We start from the raw sequence: 18,948 nt of genomic DNA on the forward strand, positions 1-18,948 counted from the left end.
TAAAACTGGTGTATTGAGAAACTGAGTACACACATCCACATTAGCCAAATCTGCACTAGGTTTTGGAACTAATTGTTGAACCAAAAAAGTCAAATGGTTTACCAAGTCTCTCAATTGACAAAATTCAGCTAGGGAAATTCCTCCATTGTTCTCCTCTGCACTGCCAGAAGCAATGAACTGTATAAAACAAACACTAACAAACCAGGAACCTCACTAAAAAGTCAGCACAGCAGAAGAAAGCAAAATGGAATAAACCAGTACTGGAAGACGCAGCTCAGTCAAACCAGTTGAATCAAAATAAAACCATTTATTATTAAGAACAATCTCTAAACTTCATCAGACAAAAATATTTTAAAAAACACACTCAATTTATACATGGCATCAGCAAATTCAAAACTTTTAAACCAATGAAACACTTGAATAATGCCCTAGGCATTTTAACCATTTTTATGCTGGAAAAAATATGTATGTATATACATGGATATGTATCTCTCTGCTTTTATAACCTTTATCTAAACTGACAGGAATATTACCTGACATAAACCTTTAACTGCATGTCATATATAGGGGGACAACAATGTACCAGTGGACAATTGTGTGATACGCATTCCTAGTACTTTTAATCCTGACGCAAATACGGTTTTAAAAATGTTTTAGAAAGCACATGAAACTGATTTTGGATATTATCTGGAACACAGTAAGTGACAGGACAATATGTCCACTGAAGAGAGATTTTTAATAAATGATTTAAAAACTCACAGTGATTTGAGATACATGCAACCAGATAAAGGGGGAGGTTTGGTAATAATGCACCAGGATGATTATGTACAAAAAATGTTCCAGCTTTTGTATACTGAAACTTATAGGGAAATTTCTCTCAATGAAGTGCATGTAGCATATCAAAGAATTGATTGGGAATTGCTTGATATGTTAACACAAGATCAGATTTCTGTTACTGAGTACAACTATATGTCCACAGAGAGTCCTAGGATCCCTGGTATTTTTGGTGTACCAAAAATTTATAAGGACCTCAGTGACCCCCCCTTACGACCAATAGTGGGCTTGGGATGTTCCAAGACTAGTTATATTGCCTGTTTCTTGAATAAACAGTTGAAGCCTCATGTGTTACAAATCCCTCATACTTGTTGGAATTCCTGGCATTTCCTCACTTTATGTAATGGGATTTTACCATTCCAACATGGGGTTTTTATAACCATTGATGTGAAAATTTATTTAGTTGTATTCTACATGCAACAGGTATGGAATGGATTTACTTATATTTGTTTGAGGAATTTAGTTTTAGCCAGGACAAAATAAATACATAGTCAATTGATGGAGCTAGTACTAATTCACAACTATATATATTTTGATGGACACATGTTTAAGCAACTCAAAGGTGTGGCAATGGGGCCCATTTGTGGGCTCCTTTTTGCCAACATTGTCATGGCCTGGTGGGAGAGAAGCTATTTATATCCTAGCCTTTATTTTCAGCATATTTCTTTGTATGTCCGATATTTGGATGATCTTTTTATAGCATGGAAGGGACCCATGGCCATTGTGGCTGAATGTATTGAGTATACCAATCAGACTGAAGTTTTAAAATTTACCCATACTATCAGTACAGACCAGATAGCTTATCTAGATGTGTTAATTTCCAAGAATGAGACCATAGGTTCATAGGTAGGTACTAGACTATCGGCCCAAGAGCCTAAGTAAGCCTAGCAAACAAAGTACCCTGGCTTACGCCAACCCAAGAAAGTTAATTTCCTGTGCCCCTGTTGAGCAGAGCCACAGAAGTGATCCCCGGGATGTATTTCCTATTTCCCATCCACTCATCAAGATTTTTCTTGAACAGCATTAAAGAGGAACTTTGCTTGATGATGGGTAGCTTGTTCCAGAGTATGGGAAGTCTCTGGGACAGGAATCTATCCCTCCAGCAAGTCCGGTTTATTGTGGTGACAAGGTTTAGGTCCCTAGAGCGTGTAGCTCAGAGGGGTTGGGATTCCTTTAGGTGTAGCATGTCCAACAGCTCTGGGTTTGACATAGCTTTATATGTTAGGCAGAGATCATTCAGAGTAGGCTTTATGCTACAGAGTAAAGCTGGAGTTTTTTGAGTCGATCAGCATCTGTTGGAGGCCAGTAATTCTCTTTGTGAGGTACTTCTGTGGCCTTTCCAGCTGCTGCAGATGTCTTGTGAGGTATATTCCAAAAGGGGCGTTGTACTCTATAATGGGTCTAAAGAGTGTCAAGTAGAGGGGAACAATGACTTCTTTTTTCCTAGATGAGAACCCTTTGTGATGAGGTGTGCTATGCAGAAGGATTTCCTGACTACTGTGGCAATGTGATTATCAAAGGAGAGACTACTGTCCACCTGGGTCCCAAGGTCTCTTATCACACCATATCATTGCTGGAGCCTTCCTGTGCCCTGACAGAGTGCTCTTCAAACTATCTAGAGATATACAGAGCTAAGTATATTTTTCTGGCACTTCAGAGTTGTGTATTGTTAATTGTTCCTTGACTAATGTTATATCATTGCTGGCTGACTTCAGAGTTGTGCACTGTTATTTCTGCTTCACTGTATAGTTTTTCAGATCTCTGCTGAAGGTGTTTTTCCCCACCGCTTCCTATTTCTCTGTGTCTTAAGTTGGTCTAACTGGTTTTACATCCTATGTGTTATCTGACTATCTCAAGGATTACTTGCATAAAATTAGATCCTCTTAGTAACAGCCTGCATATCATTGCTGGAGCCTTCCTGTGTCCTGACAGAGTGCTCTTCAAACTATCTGGAGATTTACAGAGCTGAGTATATTTTTCTGGCACTTCAGAGTTGTGTACTGTTAATTGTTGCTTGACTAATTTTATATCATTGCTGGCTGACTTCAGAGTTGTGCACTGTATAGTTTTTCAGATCTCTGCTGAAGGTGTTGTTTTCCCCTACCCACCGTCCCTATTCCTGACTTTTTGAAATTTGGAGGCTTTTGCATTTGCCCGCCCCCACTGTAGATTTGATCTGGGACCCTCCCCCCATTCCCATCTCTTTGCCTCATTCTACCTAATAGACTCCTTCTGCACTTGTTTTTAGTCATTTTTAATTTAATTGCATTTTTTTAAACAGTTTTTTCTAGCATTGCTACATACTCAAGTGTGCTAGGTTGCACTGCATTTGAATTGTTTTTACTGCTGTTTTAGCTACTTTTCTGTTTCCTACCTTTCCTGTATCTAGTGTAGTCCAGATTCAGATTTGCTGTATCCAGGACTGTATGTAAGATTCTGACCCCCCCCCCCAAGCTTTCTGTGTTGGGGGAAGCCTTCTACCTTACCAGTGGGAGTGGTAAGCACAAGGTAACCTGTCTACCACATAAGGAGGGGTTCTGGCCCAGAAATTGTAGTCATTGGCCGTCTGGGCAGTTTTTCCATCTCTCTCAACTTTCTGATTTAAAAGCCCGCATTTGCACTTGTTCCCCCCGTTTCCTGTAACTAGTTTAGCCCAGATACAGATTCTTAGTTTTAGCACTTGACTTGGCTTATTCGTGATCAGCACTTGTTCAGAACTTATTGTAAGCACTAAATAAGCTACTAATTACTATAGCACTCAACCTTCCTCATTACCTAGAGGAAAACGGTTTTGGTACTTACTTTCCTCACTTGCTTACAAAAAACAGCTCTTGTACTCACTTTCCCCACTTATCTAGAGGAAAATAGTTTTTTATTCAGGTATGTCCAAGGGTCAGCTCCCAGTGTTCTCTCTTGTCTATCTGATGAATCTGGGCATCTTGGGGCAATGTAGAAACTGCCTCATGAACACAGACAACCCTCTCCTCCTACCATCCAACACTACAACCTGTGAGAGATGCACTTATCTAGCCAAACTAGAGGTAAAGCTCTCTCCAACCAAGACTGAACTTGAGAGTCAAGAGGAGAAGGTAAACACTTGCACCACACCACACTCATCACATAGTCTTGCTAAATCTACACCATCAAAATTCACACATAGAAACACAAAAACATTCGCAGAGGCTCTCAATAATAATCTGCTCAAGCAACAGAGACCTCCAAAGCAGAAATGCAAGCAACCTCTACCCCTCCCCCCAACACAACCCAAATGACACATAGGCTGTAGACTCAGTGTGCCACTCAACCACAGCCAATAAGGCAAAACAACATACCCAACACACTAGTCATAGGTGACTCTATAGTCAGGTACACTGATGTCCCACTCACCAGGCTAAACAAGGAGAAGGTTACTGTCAGCTGCCTGTCAGGTGCCAGGATCCGCCACATAACCCACGCCCTCAGGTCACTCTACAACAAGTACAAATATGACTCTGTCATTGTCCATGTTGGTGTGAATGACCTGAGACATACCTCCCTGGACTACATAAAAAGAGACATGGAAGAGCTCTCCAATCTTGTAGAGCAGGCAGGTATGAACCTAGCCCTGAGTAGCATCCTGCCATCACCCAGAATGATACCACAGTACAAGGACAAAATGATTGACTTCAACAATTGGCTAAGCTTCTGGTGTCATTCTAAAGGGATACAGTATCTGTCTGCCTGGGATGACATGGTTGACAGACCATGATGCTTTGCCAGAGATGGCCTGCACCTGTCACCCCTGGGATTCTGGATACTGGCTAAGGTTCTTGCTGCCCCCATAGTGCTTTTTTAGGCAAGGTTCAAATGACAAATTCACCACCGTAACAGAAACAGGCAAGCAAAAACTGATGGTGATGCTACTCAATGCTAGAAGTCTAAATCTCAAAATGCACTCACTCGAGGCACTCCTTAAAATGGAGAACATCGATATCTGTGCAGTGACTGAGACCTGGTACAAGGTTCAAGAGAGCACCCCTGCACTACCAGGCTATAACTCATACCACACTTTTCGGCCATATAACCTGGACCAGAACACCAAGGGCAGAGGTGTGTCCATATTCATTAAGGATATCCATACCTCCAGGCTACTTGCTCAGCATAATACATCTGAGGTTATCCAAGTGCAACTAACTCTGGGCAAAACTGCAATCCAAATTATAGCTTGCTACAGATCCCCCACCATGCCCCAGGATTCCCACTCCTCTTTTCTTGAGTTACTGGAAAATATTAGGGTTCAACCAAACACCCTAATAGTGGGTGATTTCAACTACCCCACCATTAACTGGGAAAACTACTCATGTACCAACTCCTTTGCACAACACTTTCTGGAATTCATAAACTCCAATGCCCTGGATCAACTTATCCACACCCCCACCAGGGGCAACAATATCCTAGATCTAGTCATTACCAACATGAGTGACTGGTGTTCCACACCTGAAGTCAACGCCTCATTGGTCCGATCTGGCCATAAGCTAATCACCCTAGATATCCACATCCTGCCTCCACCCCCATTAAGGAAACCATGGTAAAAAATTTCTCCAAAGTCAACTTCATGCTTCTTAAGACAGAAGTGGTGAACTTTATGACACCCATGCAGATGGACAATACAGTTATGACTACTGAATCACTACACAATTGCATTTTATAAGCACTTACACAAGTGCATGGATCATGCTATCCCAAACAGAACCAAGACGCTATCCTCCAAAAACAAGGAAGCCAATCTGGTGGTCCCCTGCCGTAAACAAACTGTACAACAGAAGGAAGAAACTGTTGCAAAAGGGAGTAAAATCCCATGAGTGGAGGAGCTCCCTGGACAGTCTCATTAAGAAGCTGCGATCCCTGATAAAATCCTCCAAAGCTAGTTACGAAAACAAAATCGCCACTTATTCTAAAGACAAACACAAAGCATTCTATAGCTATGTCAAGAATCTCAATGGCAACATTCAGATCTGCTCTGAGTTACAGCACAATGGCACTAAATATATAGACCCAGCTGATATTGCCAACATCCTGGCAGATAGGTTCAGTGCTAACTTTACCCCCCTCTCACCCCCTAAAGGGCCCATCTCTATACTGGAAGAATGCAAAGTTCCTGTAATCATGGTTGCACAGGTAAAAAACACACTCTTCCAAAGTCAAAAACACAGCATCCATGGGACCAAGGCTTTGTGCCCGCTGAATGGCACACAGCGATGGTTATCCCATTCCACAAGGGGGAACCACCATGGACCCCAGGATCTACCACCCCATTAGCCTGACGAGCCTGGTCTGCAAGGCCATGGAACATATCATTATGGAACTTATAAACAAAGACATTGGTAATCTCCAAACTCTGGACCCCACCCAATTTAGATTTGTAAAAGGCAGATCATGTCTCCTAAACCTGATTGACTTTGAAGCAGTCACCAAAGCCTTAGACAAGGGTAAGGTGGTTCATACAGCCTGTCTAGATCTTGCCAAGGCTATCAAAACCATCCCCCACTCTGGAATTATAGATAAACTCACTAAACTATAAATCCCTATCTCACAAGATGGGTTGCCAACTGGCTCACTGACAGAACCCACACTGTGAAAGTAGGAGACTCCAAATCCGACTTCAGACCAGTGACAAGTGGAGTACCACAATGTTCAGTCCTGTGTCTTCTGTTTGGTATCTACTTCTCTGAAGTACAGGCTAATACAGAAGGTCTTTGGCTAATGAAGTTCGCAGATGACTGCAAACTAGGAGCCATAATCGAAACTCCTAATGATGTGGACATCCTACAAAAGGGCCACACTGAGACAGATGCCTGGTGTCAAAGCCATGGCCTCAAGCTCAGTGCCAAAAAGTGCATTGTCCTCCTCTTTGATAAAAACTCTGTACCCATGAACTACAACATAGGTGGTAGTATACTTAACACCAAAAGTGTGATAAGAGACCTTGGGACACAGGTGGACAGTAGTCTCGCCTTTGATAATCACATCGCCACACTAGTCAGGAAATCCTTCTATGTGGCACACCTCATCACAAAAGGTTTCTCATCTAGAAATAAAGGGATCATTGTTCCCCTCTACTCATCACTCATTAGACCCATTATAGACTACAATGCTCCTTTTGGTATGTACCTCACAAGACATCTACAACAACTGGAAAGGCTGCAGAAATACCTCACAAAGAGGATTACCAGCCTCAAACAGATGCCTACACAGACAGGCTCAAAAAACTCCAGCTTTACTCCGTCGCATATCGCCTACTCAGAGGTGATCTCTGCCTAACATACAAAGCTATGTCAAACCCATAGCTATTGGACATGCTCCACTTAAAGAAATCCCAATCCCTCCGAGCTACAGGCTCTAGGGACATAAACCTTGACACCACAATAAACAGAACATGCCGGAGGGATAGATTCCTGTCCCAGAGACTTCCCATACTCTGGAATAAACTACCTCTCTATATCAAACAAAGCTCCTCATTAGTACTCTTCAAGAAAAATCTTGATGATTGGATGGGAAATAGGAAATTCACCCTGGGGATCACGTCTGTGGCTCTGCTCGATAGTGGCATAGGAAAATAATTTTCTTGGGTGGCAAAAGCCAGGGTACCTTTTTGGCTGGGCTTGTATAGGTCCTAGGGCCGATAGCCTAGTACCTACCTATGAACACATTCAGTCTTAAGAAGACTGACGCCTGTGTGGTAGTTCATGGGTACAGAGTTTTTACCAAAGGGGATAACAATGCACTTTTTGGTATTGAGCTTGAGGCCAGGCATCTTATAGGTTCATAGGTTCATAGGTTGGTACTAGGCTATCAGCCCTAGGGCCTATACAAGCCTAGCCATAACAATTCCCTGGCTATTTCTTCCCACATTATTTACTTTCCTGGACCCCTGTCTAGCAGGGCGACTGACGTGATCCCTGGGGTGAATTTCCTTTCTCCCATCCAATCATCAAGGTTCCTCTTGAAGAGGTCCAAAGAGGCACTCTGCTTGACATGTATGGGCAATCTATTCCAGAGTCTGGGGAGTCTCTGGGTCAGGAACCTACCCTCCAGCATGTTTTGTTTATTGTGATGACAAGGTTTAGATCCCTGGAGCGTGTAGCGCTGAGGGATTGGGATTTCATGTCCAACAGCTCTGGGTTTGACATGGCCTTGTATGTTAAGCAGAGATCGCCTAGAGTATAGCTGGAGTTTTAGGGCATCTGCTTTAGGCCTGTGATTTTTAGTGAGGTTTTTCTGAAGCCTTTCCAGTTGTTGCAGATGTCTTGAGAGGTACATACCAAATGGGGCGTTGTATTCTATAATGGGTCTAATGAGGGATGAGTACAGTGGACAATGACCTCCTTTTTCTGGATGAAAAGCCCTTCGTGATGAGGTGTGCCACATAGAAGGATTTCCTGACTGTTGTGGCGATGTGGTTATCGAAGGTGAGACCACTGTCCACCTGTGTCCCTAAGTCTCTTATCACACTTTCTGTGTTTAGTGTACTGCCACCTATATGGTAATTCATGGATGCATGTTTTTCCCAAAGGGATAACAATACATTTCTTGGCATTGAGCTTGAGCCCATGGCTCTGGCACCAAGCATCTGTTTCTGTAAGGCCCTTTGTAGAGTATCCACATCATTTGGGATTCAATAATGGCTCCCAGTTTGCAGTCATCTGCAAACTTTGTTAGCCAGAGTCCCTTAGTGTTGACCTGTACTTCAGAGAAGTAGATGCCAAACAAGAGCGCCCCAGGACTGAACCCTGAGGTACTCCACTTGTCACTTGTCTGAAGCTGGATTTGAGTCGGCTACTTTACAGTGTGGGTTCTATCAGTAAGCCATTTAGCAACCCATTGGGTGACATAGGGATTAATGCCCAACTTAGTAAGTTTATCTATGATTCCAGAGTGGGGATGGTATGAAAGGCCTTGGCAAGGTCTAGATAGGCTGTGTGGACCACCTTACCCTTGTCCATGGCTCTGGAGACTGATTCAAAGAAGTCAATCAGGTTCAGGAGACAAGATGCGCCCTTCACAAACCCAAACTGGGTGGGGTCCAGTGTTTGAAGGTTGCCAATGTCTTTGTTTATAAGTTCCATGATAATACTCCATGGCCTTGCAGATAAGGCTTGTCAGACTGATGGGACGGTAGTTTCCAGGATCCAAGGTGGATCCCCTTGTGGATTGGGATAACTGTAGCTCTGCCACTCAGTGGGCACGAAACCTGAGGTGAGGCTATGATTAAACATGACACTTAGGTGAGGTGCCAGTTCATATTGTAGTTGATGTAGTACACAGCCCGGGATGTCATCTGGTCCCATGGATGCTGTATTCTTGGCTTTAGAGAGTGCTTTTGTACCTGTGTGGCGTTATTACTGGAATTTGGCAATCTTCCAGTATTGAGATGGGCCATTTAGGGGTGAGAGGGGTGAAGTTGGCACTGAATCGATCTGCCAGGATATTGGCAATATCCTTGGGATCAGTATATTTAATGCCATTCTGTTTTAGCTCAGCAGATCTGAGCATTGCCATTTAGATTCTTGACATAGTTATAGAATGCTTTGTGGTTGTCTTTGGAATCTTTGGCAATTTTATTTTCGTAACTAGCTTTGGAGGATTTTATGAGGCATCTCAGTTTCTTACTGAGGCCAGTAAGGGAGTTTTTTGCATCCTGGGATTTTCCTCTTTTCTGCAAAAGTTTCTTCCTTTTGTTGTAAAGTTTGTTTATGGCAGGGGACCACCAGATTGGCTTCCTTTCTTTGGATGAGAGCATTTTGGTTCTATTTGGGATGGCACGATTCATGCATGAGTGGATGTGCTCGTACAGTGCCTCTGTCTCAGTGAGGCCCTTCTGTAGGATGTCCACATCATTTGGGGACTTGATTATGGCTCCTAGTTTGCAGTCATCTGTGAACTTCGTTAGCCAGAGGCTTTCTGTGTTAGCCTGTACTTCAGAGAAGTAAATACCAAACCGGAGAGGTCCCAGGAATGAACCCTGTACTCCACTTGTCACTGGTTTGAAGTCAGATTTGGAGTCTGCAACTTTTACAGTGTGGGCTCTGTCAGTGAGCCAGTTAGCAACCCATCTTGTGACATAGGGATTTATACCTACTTTAGTGAGTTTAGCTATAATTCCAGAATGGGGGATGGTTTCGAAAGCCTTGGTGAGGTCAAGATAGCCTGTGTGAACCACCTTATCCTAGTCTACGGCTTTGGTGACTGCCTCAAAGAAGTCGACTAGTTTCAGGAGGCAAGATCTGCCTTTCACAAACCCAAACTGGGTGAGGTCCAGAGTTTGGAGGTTACCAATGTCTTTGTTTATGAATTCCATGATGATACGTTCCATGGCCTTGCAGACGAGGCTCATCAGGCTAATAGGGTGATAGTTCCCAGGATCAGTGGTGGCTCCCCCTTTGTGGAGTGGGATAACTGTTCCTGTGCACCATTCAGTGGGCACAAAGCCTGATGTGAGGCTATGACTGAACATGGTGCTTAGGTGTTGAGCCAGTTTGTTCAGAAATGTGTGTAAAACGCAGCTTGGGATGTTGTCCAGTCCCATGGATGCTGTGTTTTTGGCTTTAGAGAGTGCTGCTTTTACCTGTGAAGTTGTGATTACAAGGACTCTGCATTCTTCCTGTATATATATGGGCCCTTTAGGGGGTGAGAGGGGGGTAAAGTTAGCACTGAACCTATCTGCCAGGATGATGGCATTACCAGTTGGTTCTGTAATTTTTGTGCCATTATGCTGTAACTCAGAGCAGATCTGGGTGTTGCCATTGAGATTCTTTACATGGCTATGGATGATTTGCAGTTGTCCTTAGAATCAGTGGCAAGCTTGTTTTCATACCTAGCTTTTGAGGATCTTATAAGGGATCTCAGCTTCTTCTGAGGCTGACCAGGGAGCTCCTCAACTCATGTAATTTTACTCTCTTTTGCAACAATTTCTTCCTTCTGTTGTAGAGTTTGTTTATGGCAGGGGACCACCAGATTGGCTTCCTTTTTTTGGAGGATAGCGTCTTGGTTCTGTTTGGGATAGCAAATCCATGCACTCGTGTAAGTGCTTATAGAGTGCATTTGTGTAGGATTTAGCAGTCGTAACTGTATTGTCCATCTTCATGGGTGTCATGAAGTTCACCACTTCTGTCTTAAGAAGCATGAAGTTGGCTTTGGAGAATTTTTTACCGTGGTTTCCTTTATGGTGGGTGGGGGTAGTATGTGGATATCTAGGGTGATTAGCTTATGGTCGGATCTGACCAACGAGGAATTGACTTCAGGTGTGGAACACCAGTCACTCATGTTGGTAATGACTAGGTCTAGGATATTGTTGCCCCTGGTGGGGGTGTGGATAAGTTGATCCAGGGCATTGTGGGAATTTATGAATTCCAGAAAGCACTTAGCGAAGGAGCTGGTACATGATTAGTTTTCCCAGTTAATGGTGGGGTAGTTGAAATCGCCCAATATTAGGGTGTTTGTTGAACCCTAATATTTTCCAGTATATCAAGAAAAGAGGAGTGTGAATCCTGGGGCATGGTGGGGGATATGTAGCAAGCTACAATTTGAATTGCAGTTTTGCCCAGAGTTAGTTGCATTTGGATAACCTCAGCTGCATTATGCTGAGCAACTAGCCTGGAGGTGTGGCTATCCTTAATGAATATGGACACACCTCCACCTTTGGTGTTCCGGTCCAGGTTAGATGGCCGAAAAGTGTGGTATGAGTTATAGCCTGGTAATGCAGGGGTGCTCTCTGGAGCCTTGAACCAGATCTCAGTCACTGCACAGACATCGATGTTCTCCATTTTAAGGAGTGCCTCGAGTGAGTGCATTTTAAGATTTAGACTTCTAGCATTGAGTAGCATTACACTCAGTTTTTGCATGCCTGTTCCTGTTATGGTGGTGAATTTGTCATTTGAACCTTGCCTAAAAAAGGCACTATAGGGGCGGCAAGGGCCTTTGCCAGTATCCGGAATCCCAGGGGTGACAGGTGCAGGCCATCTCTGGCAAAGCATCATGGTCTGTCAACCATGTCATCCCAGGAAGACAGATACTGGATCCCCTTAGAATGACACCAGAAGCTTAGCCAATTGTTGAAGTCAATCATTTTGTCCTTGTACTGCAGGATCATTCTGGATGATGGCAGGATGCCACGCAGGGCTAGGGTCATACCTGCCTGAGCTACAAGACCGGAGAGTTCAGAACAGGATTAAGGTCTACCATACACAGAAAGACTACCTTTTCCAACAAATACCTGCATTTTTCTAGAAAGTGGGGTGTAGTTAAGGGACAGATGGTGAGGGCAGCACATATGGTATCTGAACACAGTGATTTTGTGAATGAGTGTGCTTATATTACCAACCTGTTTTTGAATAGGGGTATCCTCACCATCTTGTGTCCAGAGTGCAGGAGGAAGTTATTAATAAACGGGAGAGCGGTGTATATGTTGCATTATTGTCCAGTAACATCACTGTATCTATGTCTGATACAGGTATGGTCTCTGATTACAATCAGTGTTTTATTGTAAATGTCAGTGAATCTGGAGATGGTAATGAACAAGGGGAAATAGTAATAGTCCACTGAATGACAACAATTCCAAGAGTGTGCTTTGTCCTTTTGTTACCACCTATTGTAGTAACAGCTATATAATTTCTGACAACTGGGACAGCACTAGAAATAATGTTGATATGGTGGACTTATTGGGGCAACGACCTAATATTGTATATAGGAGGGGTCGCAATATAAAAAAGCTTTTTGGAAAGAGAGAAACAGCTTAGTGAAAGTGGCAAAATGACCCCATGTGGTATGTGTAACCAGTGTTGTCATGTATTCTCTGGTTCACAAATTAAACTAACTAACAAGACAATTTCTATAAGGGGAAGGTACAGCTGCCATGCACAGGCTGTGGTTTACATTGCATTTTGCTTACAGTGTCCTGCTTTCTATGTGGGTAAAACCCAGTGCAAACTAGCTCAAAGAATTTATGAGCATTTTTATGTGGTTTCAACCAAGAAAGAATCCAATGCACTATTTAGACATCTTAAGATATTTTTGAGTCTATATGGCACTATCGAATGGACTAAATAGCGAATGCTATTTAGTCAATCTGATACTGTCAAAATGGCAAAATAGCAAAGTCATGGAACATCAACATTTTTCCCAGGGAAAAAATTTGGTGGCCGTCTTCAGGACTTTGCCATTTCCTCCACTACGGTGCGAGCTCGGAGTTGGTATATGTATGTAGGGGGGTGTGGGGGGCTATGGGGGGAGGTGTGGGTTGTGTTTAAGTTTTGTTTTTGTTTTTTTTTACAGAGCAGCAAATTTTTTCCCTGGGAAAAAATTCCCTGTTCCATTTGTTCGATATTTTGTTTTTTTTTTATATTATCGGTACGATGAAATAGTGTTCACTATTTACATTGTACGATAATATGATATAGACGCATATTTTCAGATCATGTTTTTAAATTTGTAGTGGTGCATCAAGTTAAAAGGGATTCTGGGGGGGGGTCCATGGAAAGTATTTTTAGAGCAAAAGGAAACCTGGTGGCAAGGTTTGTTAAATGCAAATGTTCCCCCTGGTTTAAATGATGCAATTTCCAGCTTACTAAAGTTAAAGGTTTATGACAGGTAATATTCCTGTCAGTTTAGGTAAAGGTTGTAACAGCAGAGAGATACATATGCATGTGTATATATTTTTTTCCAGCATAAAAATGGTTAAGATGCTTAGAGCATTATTCTAGTGTTTCATTGGTTTAAAAGTTTGGATTTGCTGATGTCATGTATAAATTGAGTGTGTTTTTTACAATACTTTTGTCTGAGGAAATTTGGAGATTGTTCTAAATGAAAGCACTTACAATAAATGGTTTTATCGTGATTCAACTGGTTTGACTGAGCTGCATTTTCCAGTACTGGTTTATTCCATTTTGCTTTCTTCTGCTGTGCTGCCCTTTTAGTGAGATTCCTGGTTTGTTGGTGTTTGTTTTAGAGAGAGGCTCCCCAGGAATCCCCAGGTTTTTTACCCTTTGAGTTGCTGTATGGGCATAGGGTGAGGGGGGCCTCTAGATTTAATTTGTTATGAGTGGGAAGGTGAGTGTGAATCTCACAATGAGTCTGTTGTGGCATATGTCCTAAACCTCAGGACAAGGCTCAGGGAACTCATGCACTTGGCCCTGGAGAACCTGGCAGAAGCCCAACAACAGAAAAAGGTTTGGTATGACAGGAAAGCTCGAGCTAGAGAGTATTCTATAGGGCAGCAGGTAATGGTTCTCATTCCTGTCAGACACAATGCAGCTTGGGAGGGACCGTACAAGGTGGTAAGTGATGTTAACTACATGGGTGAAACTGCTAGGCAGGAGCACAAACTGTACCATGTTAACGTGGTGAAATGTTACCATGACAGGGAGGTCCTTGTGCTGAGTATTTGCAGTGGATTTCAGAAGAAGTCTGAGGGAGATCTGGTGACTGATCTCCTCAGTGAGGCTCGGGCTGAAACCTCAGTGGAAAGGGTAGCAATGCCCCAGCAGCTATCTCCTACCCAGGTTCGAGAAATCTGAGCAGTGTTACAGGAGTTTGGGGACGTGTTCACTTGGAAGCCAGGGTGCAGCCACCTTGGGCAGCACCAGGTCGATACAGGACCCCCAAAGGCGTATTAGGCAGGCCCCTTACAGGTTGCCTGAGAAAGTCAAACAGACTCTGAGAGAGGAGATACAGGAAATGTTGGAACTAGGGGTAATTCAAGAGTCCAACAGTCCATGGGCATCCCCAGTGGTGCTGGTGCCAAAGAAGGATGGTGGCACCAGGTTCTGTGTGGACTACAGCAAATTAGTCACACAGAGTCAGATGTTTACTCCATGCCTAGGACAGATGAGGCCCTAGATACAACTGGGTAGGGCTACGTATCTTACCACCATTGATCTTACCAAGGGTTATTGACAATTTCCCTGGACTCCCAGTGCTAGAGAGAGGTCAGGCTTTGTGACTCCTTTTGGCTTGTATGAGTTTACAAAGATGCCCTTTGGGATGGAAAATACCCCAGTGACTTTCCAGAGGCTGGTAGATCATATCCTAGCAGGAGCAGGAGATTTTGCCCTTGCTTACATGGATGATATTGCCATATACAGCCATTCCTGGCAACAGCACCTTCAACATGTCAGGGAGGTGCTGGGCAGACTACAGAGGGCAGGGTTGACCAATAAGCCAAACAAATGTCAGGTTGGTATGACAGAGGTCTCCTACCTGGGACAGAGAGTGGGGAGTGGTATGATCAGGCCAGAACCTGCCAAAATAGAAGCCATTTAGGCATGGCCTACACCTGTTACCAAAAGCAGGTGAGGGCATTCTTAGGGACAACAGGGTACTACAGAAGGTTAGTCCCCAGTTATAGTAACATAGCTGCTTCCCTCACAGACCGGACAAGAAAAACAGGCCAGATAAGGTAGTGTGGACCCCAGCATGTGAGCAGGTATTCCAGAAGCTTAAAGGACCCCCCCTGGTGTTAGCCAGTCCAGATTACAGCAAATAATTTTTTGTGCAGGTGGATGCTTCAAACCATGGGGTCGGGGCTGTACTTAGCCAGATTTCTTCAGAGGGAGAAGTGCCCACAGTGGTTTAGCTCAGTCATAGGCTCCAACTCAGGAGGAATGCTATGCAGCTGTAGAAAAGGAATGTCTAGCCATAGTGCAGGCACTGCACAATCTTCAGCCTTATCTCTATGGAAGAAAATTCACTGTAGTTACAGATCACAATCCCCTAACATGGTTACACTGAGCCAGCCAGCAAAATGCCAAGTTGCTAAGATGGAGCCTAGGATTGCAAGCATATATGTCAGTGTAGCACTGCAGTGGGGTTAGCAATGTCAATGCAGATGGCCTCTCAAGAAGTGAATGTGGTAAGGTATACTCAGACCTAACCCTCTCAAGCAAGGTTTCTCAAGGATCACTTGAAAAACTAGCTTGAGTTCTGGGGGGGGAGGGTGAAAAACTGAGGGGCTGCCAGCCGAATAGAATCTTGTAAATAATTCTATGTCATTTGTAAATATTAATATAATCCACAGGCTTGGTTTACAAATGTAAAGAGAACTATATGTTACCAATAAACTATGTTGTACTGAGCTTCAAAAAATGTAACCATAGTACATCCTGCTGGAAGAAAGCTGATAAGTCAAGCACTGTATGACTGTTTGATCTCAAGCTCAGAGACAGGATGTCTGAGTCAGAAAATTCTTTCTATTGTCTTGATCTAAGAGATAATTACTAAGGTTTTACATGTATAATGTATTTTATTGCTGTGGCTTCTTGGCCAGGTGCAGCTGATAAGAAATGTAAAATATGAGTTTCTGTTAGCCTGGGAACCAGAGAAGTTTTGAGAATGATGTAATGTGAAATGACTTAGCAATACTGTGTTATCAATTTAAGACTTTCTCAGAAAGAGAGAATTAAGCATTTTGGATTTTGTCCGAAGAACATCCACTCACCAACACTTGCTTGCTCTGTAAGTAAAATATGTATTTAAAACAGTGATTTCTCTTAGAGATAGATAGAAATAGCCAGATTAGTCTAGCTGTTTTCTATATTTATGTCAGACTATCCTACAGTATTATTTTAAAGTTTCCTGTGATCTCTGAACTCTGTAATGTCATTGTTTTGAAGTAATAAGTATTGTCTTGTGCTGTTATTTATTATTAAACATTTTTAAACCTTTCTACTGTGGCTGTTTTGAGTAGAGATAATTTAAGCTCTAGAGTACTTGCATGTATTTGGTGATACTGTACAAAGCCACTCCAATAGTCTTGCTGTTCGCCACACATACTAAGGGTCTATATTAGAACATTGAAGTTTCAAAACTACGAATGTTCTAATATCGAACCCTATTCAGTGAAAGCTGAAAATATTGAAGCAACATAAAACTGTTTTTTTTTTCCTAGGGAAAGAATTTGGTTGTCCGTTTCTGTTGCTTCGGTATTTTCAGCGCTGTGGTGGAAAGTTACAGTTTGGGTTCAGGTAAGTGTGCAATTGAGTGCGGGTTAGGTTAGTTAGGGTTAAGGTGTGGGTTAGGTAAGTGTGCAATTGTGTGGACGTGAGGGTTAGGGTGGGTTAGGTGAGTTAGGGTTAGGAACCGGGTTGGGTATGCGTGCGATTATGTGGATGTGAGGGTTAGGGCAAGTTAGGTGAGTTAGGGTCAGGGCACGGGTCAGGTAAGTGTGCGATTGTGTGGACGTAAGGGTTAGGGTGGGGTAGGTGAGTTAGGGTTAGGGCGCAGGTGAGGTGAGTGTGCGATAGTGACGGACCTTAGGGTTTGGGTTTGGGTTAAGGTAAGTGGATAGTTAGTGGTGTGTGTATAGTTTAGTGTAGGATTAGGTGTAACACTTTAGGTGTGTGTGTGTGGATTGCTGTTTGCTTGGCGTGCTTGTGTTGTGTGTATGTGTTTTGGAACAGCAAATTTTTTCCCTAGGAAAAAAATCGCTGTTCTGTATGTTTGATGTTTTCAGCTTTTGCTGAATAGGGTTCAATATTAGAACATTCAAAGTTTTGAAACTTTGATGTTGTAATATAGACTAACTTACTAATTGGATAATAATATTGCACATTAAAATCGGAACCCTTTGGTAAGGGCCTTATTAGTAGCTGATAAATAGTGGTTGGTGGCAGTGGATTACTACCTTATAGCCTGGGCAGAAAGGGGCAGGGTTGGAGAACCTGTGCCAACCTTCCCCAGGAGTGTTTGTATAAAACTCATATCTCAAAGTGTGTGTGTGTGTGTGTGTGTGTGTGTGTGTGTGTGTGTGTGTGTGTGTGTGTGTGTGTGTGTGTGTGTGAGGTATTGGGCAGGGACATGAAGGACTGGTTGGATAGAGAGGGTGCTGGAGGTTTTAGCTTGACCACTAGGATGAGATCTGTACCCTATAGCTGTGCCAGTGGGGAGTCTTACTGGGGATCTGGGGAGAAAGGGAGAACCCAGCCCCAGACTGGTTGTGATCTCTGTGTGCTCTTAAGGGAAATTGTACTTGTTATCCTTCCCAATGTGGATGCCCCTCACTGGTGCTAGTGGTGAGGATTGAGGCTCCTTGACTACTGGGCCAGGACACGGGTGCCACACCCACTATTCCTCCAACACCAGCACCCTCCCAAACACCTTGAGCAACCACCTACCTGTCTTCACCCATAAAACCTATCAGGAACCTTGCCCATGTTGATCAAAATGTATTCATTTTACAAGCTGAAAACTGATCCCCAATAAAACTCTACCCTTGGATGACACTGTAGATTATTTCAATAAAATCTTTCTAAGTACATTAAATAGTTAGCTCCTCTTCACTCCAAATTAACAAAGCTTAATCATGCCCCTGGCTAACAAATCAAACATATCCTCCTCTCTAGAGACAGAGCCTGGAAAGAATGTCAAAAATGTAGAAGTCAAGCGCGTGAAAAGGATTATAGACACCTTCGTAAACCAGCATTAAACTAGTCATGACTGATTAAAAAAACATTTCTCCACACAACTATCCACCCAAAAAATAATCCAAAAAATTCTGGAAATCTGTATCCTCTCTGCTTAATCCAAGAAACATTCAAAATCCATCACCATCTCTCAACAAAGACGCTCAAAAGATTGCTCAAATGTTTAACACCCATTTAATTGATACTATACAAAAAAATAGTCAATGATTCATCTACGGAAAGCAGTCCTAACTCCCAAAATACCACACAAATGGACCCCATAACTACTTTTTTTCACACTAGGGTAACCACCAATATCCCATCCACTCCCTCCTTCTCCCATCAACCAGTACCAATATCTCTCATTCTTAAATTGCTAACCAAACTAAAGCCCTGCTCACTCTCTGCTGATAATTTACCACCTGAATACTTGCAACTTGAGCCAAAGCAATAGCTTACCCTGTAAGTATTCTTATTAATCACTCAATCTCTGAATATTATGTTCCTAAACTCTGGAATAAAAGAAGTTATGTTCTTAGCATAATGTTTCATCTGGTGTTGTTCATCTTCATTCATTCATTACTGATGGGTGTCGGTTCCATCCTCGGAACTGAATTGGCCTTATAACAAGTTCATGACAGCTAAAAAACTCTAGAATTAAGCTTTACCCATAGTGCCCCTC

The 18,948-nt window shown here is 42.8% G+C and overlaps 1 protein-coding gene across 1 annotated transcript in view; it reads right to left on the reverse strand.

Annotated features, from left to right (window-relative positions):
* Positions 1–18,948, reverse strand: part of LOC122788848 (progestin and adipoQ receptor family member 3-like) — a 792,623-nt gene that overhangs the window by 184,139 nt on the left and 589,536 nt on the right. The window lies entirely within an intron of this gene.

Source organism: Protopterus annectens, chromosome 14.part0 (assembly GCF_019279795.1).
Source record: "Protopterus annectens isolate FY-2018-M chromosome 14.part0, PAN1.0, whole genome shotgun sequence".
Classification (NCBI taxonomy): Eukaryota; Metazoa; Chordata; order Ceratodontiformes; family Protopteridae; genus Protopterus; species Protopterus annectens.